This window comes from Pleurodeles waltl, chromosome 7 (assembly GCF_031143425.1).
Source record: "Pleurodeles waltl isolate 20211129_DDA chromosome 7, aPleWal1.hap1.20221129, whole genome shotgun sequence".
NCBI classification, from domain to species: Eukaryota; Metazoa; Chordata; class Amphibia; order Caudata; family Salamandridae; genus Pleurodeles; species Pleurodeles waltl.
In genome coordinates this window covers 1,446,738,954-1,446,745,102 of record NC_090446.1, presented here as the reverse complement: position 1 = coordinate 1,446,745,102, position 6,149 = coordinate 1,446,738,954, and positions in this window count along the sequence as shown.

Genomic DNA, 6,149 nt, shown 5'->3' with positions numbered 1-6,149 from the left:
TATTTATTAGTAGTAATTTTAGCGCTCACAAGAGCAGAGATGAAACAACCAAACATTAGTCGTGAAGGTGTTACTAAAAAAAAGTATTGTAAAGTCCTATGGTCAGTCTAACACTGTTTACTGTCATTTAAAGTTAAAAAGGATTCCCAGTCTGACCATGGAGAATGACTCAAGCATGTGAACATATGAAAGATCCAATGCTGGATAACCCTGCAGCCCATGTTTGTTTCTCAGAATGCTCCTTTACTGAGCGGGGGGAGACCACATGATTGCTTCTTCATCTGGAGTGCAGACATACAGAGGCCTTAAGTTTCATTCTTAGCATGTAAATGGCTGGAGACAAGGAGCACTCAGCATATGACACCATTACAAAACTTGTGAACAGACTTCAGATCTCACTCATGCCTGCCTTCCAACTGCCACACCAAAATAACTGAGCCACAAGAGTTAAGCAGCCTTCAATGTCTGTACAGGAATGTCCTAAGCAACATGTCAAACTAAGACTGTGTCCAACACAAGACTGTTCTGGACTGCTGCAATTCTAACACCAAAGATATCAGCCACACTGATCATGTTTGCGTAGACCAGAATGTAAGACTTTGAATCCATTGACATCTTGTAGCTCTTTGGATTAAATGCTCTACTCGTCGCTACTTTTCTTTTTGCAATGCTGCTTGAGGAACAGTACTGGCAGGTTGAAAGGCAGATCAGCTGCAGATGCGATGGAGCACTCGGACCTAGCAAGGATGTTGACATGTTGAGACCTCCAAATAAGTCTGTGGGGATGAGGGCCCATCAAATCATTCCTAAAGTACGGTGCCTGCTGGTTCGCTCTACTCAACTTTTCTGACACTGCACAATAAATGTTGTGAATCCCCCTGCACCCAGCGATCACATTGCTGGGTCACATGCATGGCAGCCCAGATTGTGCAGCTGAAAACCGACTCACTGCAGCAACAGTTCAAATCGTGAGCGCGTGGCCCCATTTGGATGGTATTCTAGCTGGTTCCTATGTAAAACAGAACACCCTGCCATTGATCAGCAACTAGCAGAGCGCCAATATATCACACCACTGTATCACAGCCACCACAAAAATTACACAAGGCTACCAATGAAGGCGAGTCATAATCACGTATTACTTTATCAAGATAAAACTCAGGGAAGGTATGCTGGCCTCTGAAATTTCACTGCACGTGCTACACAGGCAATCAGGAACAGACCAAAAAAAGCCATGGGACAGGTAGATCACAAGCAAGCCAAGTTGGCCTTTAATGCTAGGCACCTGAATAGAACCACATCTGCAGAAACAGCAGACATGGCTTGGGAAATCTGCTTTTAAGGGCGAACTGGACCGCAATTCCATACTTCTCCTAATGCAAAGAAGCTTCACTTCCATAGTTCGACAATCTCAATAGCACAGTGTACCAGATGTTACTCATCTCAACATTAGAACATAGGACATGACACAATGAAAAACTACTTGACATGCCAGAGTGCTCAATGTAACAAAGCAAAAACGAGGATATAGAGACTAGAACAAGGAGAGACAATCTGCGCCTGATCAGAATTCCATTATCTACGAACACTGAAAATATAGCAGACTATGTGGAGACACTTTTGAAATCCATGTGTGGGGTGGACAATTTCCAACCTTTATTTGCAGTGAGATGCGTGCACAGCACACTAGGAGATCACCCCACCCCCCAGTCCAAACAGCCCCACTGCCCTAGACTATCAAGGCTTCTGGGTGACAAAGAACTCTACACTGCACTTAGGTTTTCCCGAGAACAGCAAAGGTCCAATGACGGCAACACAATATCCATATGCCAGGGCTTCACCATGGCATATCAAGAGGCCTGTCGAGAATACCTGCTATTAAAGCATAAACTAAGACAAGTGGGCATACAGTATGTCATGCTCTACCCAGAGAGTTAAAGAAGGAAAGAAAAAATAAAATAAAAATCACTTATCAAAACAAGACACACATTTTTTCTACTACAGAGCACAAATCCATTCGTGAAGCAACTACATTCCAAGAGAAACCAGAATCTTCGAGTAGCACCTACATGAAAAATGAAGCAAGGAGAGATGTTGAGTGATGAATGGCAGATCAGACAGGCTACTGAGCCTTAACATCAATCAGCATCCTGGTAGTTCTGCCTTCAGAATACCTCAACTCTGCTATGCATCTGGGTCCATGGTTTGCTTCTACATGGAACGCCATTTGCTTTAATCCACTAAATAAGTGACAAACAGGAAAGTTACAATCTGATACAGGCAGAAATGTACTCCAGATCACCTTCAGCAATGTATGTGGGCCAAGTGTATAAAACCCCTCCTTCATACAACACGTTTGGCACTCATGCTCTGCATAAAAACCCCAACCTGTTCTGTGTGGAGATTTCAACCCATGGCTAGATAAAAACATTGACTGCCCTTAATCAAACAGTCACATACATAATGCTGAAGCAAAATTGCTACAGGATATCATAGACACTCACAGCCTGATTGACATAAGGAGGAACAAACATCTATCAATCAAACCGGGCACTCATGTCTCCGAAATACATCAGCACATCTAGGCTTCTGGCTGGCTAAACCTAATCTTTGCACTTGGGTAAGAAGTGAAGCAACAGCCACACACTTTCTCAGATCATTCGCCAATAAAACTGGAGGTGGAGCAGCCCACTGTTAAAAGTAAGACCCTGAGAGGTCGATTGGACCGTCTGGAGCTCGTAATTTGAAATTTGGAGAGACGATATGAGCGAACATGGGACCAAACAGCTCATGTTGGAAATCAAAGTTAAACTTACTGAATTTAATGAGACGGCATAGCTAGAAGTCAAGGACCTATATAAACATGACACAGCTAGGAACTATGGAGACCACAGACCAGCTAGGACTCTATCCTCAATTATCCACCACCCCTGGGCAGCTCAAATTATTAATCAGATAGAAACTGGCAATGATGAAATGATCCACAATACAAATTACGTACTCACCAAAGTCCTTGTACGTTACTCAAATCTCTGTAAATATACAACACATTCTTCACATAACTACTGTACTAAAATTTTCATTGCATAGCTCTTGAATGGCTGTCTAATGCTCAACAGTTCCTTGCTACCCGTGTCACATTAGACAAACTTTTCATAGTAATCTCCAGTTTACCAATCCATAAAGCACCCACAATTGATAGATCCCGTAGTGCAGTGGTTCCCAACCTTTTGACTTCTGTGGACCCCCACTTTATCATTACTGAAGCCCAGAAACCCCCACAGAATCTTTATTGGAATTTGGAGACCCCCAACCGAGACATTACTGAAAGGTGGGGGCCTAATCTGTTAATATTATTTAGTTTTCTAAGAGGTCGCGACCACCTGAGGAGGCTTCACAGACCCCCAGGAGTCCCCGGACCACAGGTTGAGAACCACTTCCGTAGTGAATCCTATGAGCCTATTCAAAACCGCTAGTCCCAAGTCTGCTTCAGGTATACAATATTGTACTGAAAAACAGAATACTTCTTTCCGCCGTACTGGTTACCCTATTAAAACCAGGTAAAACCACCACACAATTCGTTTCGTAGAGACCACGGTCTATTAAACAAAATGTAAAAATACTAGATAGGGTAAGGTACACTAAGGTGTTGCCAGTAGATTGTTTCTCCTACTGCCTAATATGATCCTATCGGATCAAGCGTGCTTTATTCCAGGCAGGTCAACTGTCCATACCTTATGGACTACTTTTTTGCCCTCATTCATACACTAAAGCCCGAAATGGAAGTGGTGGCAGTCTTTTTAAATGCCACCAAAGCCTTTCACTCCTTGGAATGGGATTTCTTATCCGCTGTATTGAGTAGGACGGGCGTCCCGGCAACCTTCACGCAATGGATCAGTTTGATATACACTAAACCAACTAATAGGGTCCCGTTATAAGGATTCATTTTAGATCTGTCCTTGCCTCCGAGCCACTATCCGGTGTCATTAGACACCAATATTCTGATAGAGGTCTACAATTCAGTTTCTGAAATTAGCTAATTTTCCTATGTGCAGATGCCATTAACTTCTATTTGAAAGACCCAGACCAAAATCGTAGTCAGTTATAAAGGAATTTACGATTAAGTAATTGTCTGGCATTTCCATCAACTATAAGAAGTCCAATACATTCCCCTTGACACCAGGAGGGTATGCATGTGAACTGGAGTTTCCCCTCCCATGGAGTCAAGACTCTTAAATATTTGGGAGTTTGGATAATTTGCAACAAAACAATTGTTACAGTTGAAAACTATGGCACCATGATGGTCAAGACTGAAAAATAAATTTAGAGATGGACAGCTCTTACCATCATACTCAGGGGAAGGATTGCCTTAATGAAAATTGTTATTCTGTCTAAAATACTGTACCTATTCCCCAACATTCCTATCCCTAAATAAACAATTCTTCATAATACTTAGATCACATATGACCACACTTGAATGGGCTGGAAGACAGGACTAACATCGCCCTATAAACAGGTATTGGGGGGCTGGCTGCCCTGGACTATTAACTATACTATCTATGCACACAAGCACAATACACCTATTGCCCACATGCATTCCCCACCACACTACACTTACCTGTTGAAAGAGACATGGTATACCCTATCCCCTTAATTGTACTGATTGGACAGACCCCTTGCTGCACCAGATTCAAAATCATCTTGGCACAAAAGCAGAATGGGAGAGACCCAGAAAACAACTACCACATATCCTTCATGCCCCTGAACAACCCCTACACCATCATCCCTTGTGGCAACTAACCATGGAGTGTTTGTCTTTAACCAGAATATGGACCTGTGGGATAGCCATAATGGGAAGCCTGTTCTTAGACTACTCTGACATTATACAGAACAGATACCACTGCACTTGTTATGTTCCCATATTATAGACTTCAGTGATGATGTAGGGGTCGTTACCCCTTCTTCCCTCAGGAACATACATCATGCAGGTACTTTATTTAATCCAGACACTTCTCTTGACCAGACACATGGTTATCCAATGGTACTCAACCAGGCAGTAGTCGGCCTCCCGATACAACCCAGTACTAGAGAGATATGTGAATCCACTCTGGGAACATCTCTCTCGGATGCCACCACATTATTGAGCTATTTCCAAAAGGCAGATTGTGTTTAGCCCATTACATTTTTATTTTCACATCAAGTATACTGCCCTCCCCTCATGCCCAATAAATGTAACCCTTCAGTGATGCCCAAACTCCTCAAGCTGCCTTCATACATTTAGCCTGGAAATGCCCCAAGATCAAAGAATGTTGGGGAAAAGTGCTTGAGCAACTATCCACCATGCTTGAAGTCAATATATTCCCACAAGATGATCATGTTGGGGTGCACTGACCAGACTTCATTAAGCGCTAGATGCTTCACTTCTATATTGTGGCAAACATCTTGCTTCTCCTAAAGTTTGACGAAGAAAGGGTGGCATGTGTGAGACAAAGAAATAAAAACCCCACTGGCTAAGTCTGGCTCTCAGATCTGACATATTGCTATGAACAGCTAAAGGTTCACTATTCCGCTCTTCCACCCACCCGCAGATCCAAAATTATGGCAACCACTGCTATCTTTCCTGGCTAATGCTTCTCCTTCCAACTTAGGAAACCACGATTACAGAGGATTATGTGAGGTATGATGCGCATGCAATAGGATTCAAGTGCAAATACAAGGTGTATGTTTGTCATTCGTGCCTGCTGACCACTTGAGTCACTAGATAGCCCATGCCCTCTGGGTATTGTCTATCTACCTCAGAATATTGACAGCATCCCTTGCAGATGTGAATACAGAGCAACCCTGCCTTGGACACACAGACCGTCCTCCTTTGTCAGCGACATGTGAATGATATGTACTTTCCACTGAGCCTTATGAAACTGTGATAACTATCTAAACTGCTCCTACTGTAAGGCTATTTTTGGTTGTCATGGTGGAAAAGGTAAATAAAAGTTATTGTTGCACCCAAATACCAACCTTCAGGATAAAGCCTAGTCTGTTCACTCATTGATCTGTCTTTTTGTTCACTAATCCCCTGAAAATAAATGACCTGAATAGTTGATGCTTGACAAGTCAGTTAGCTTACAGTAGTATCGGACTTCTAGAGCTCAGTG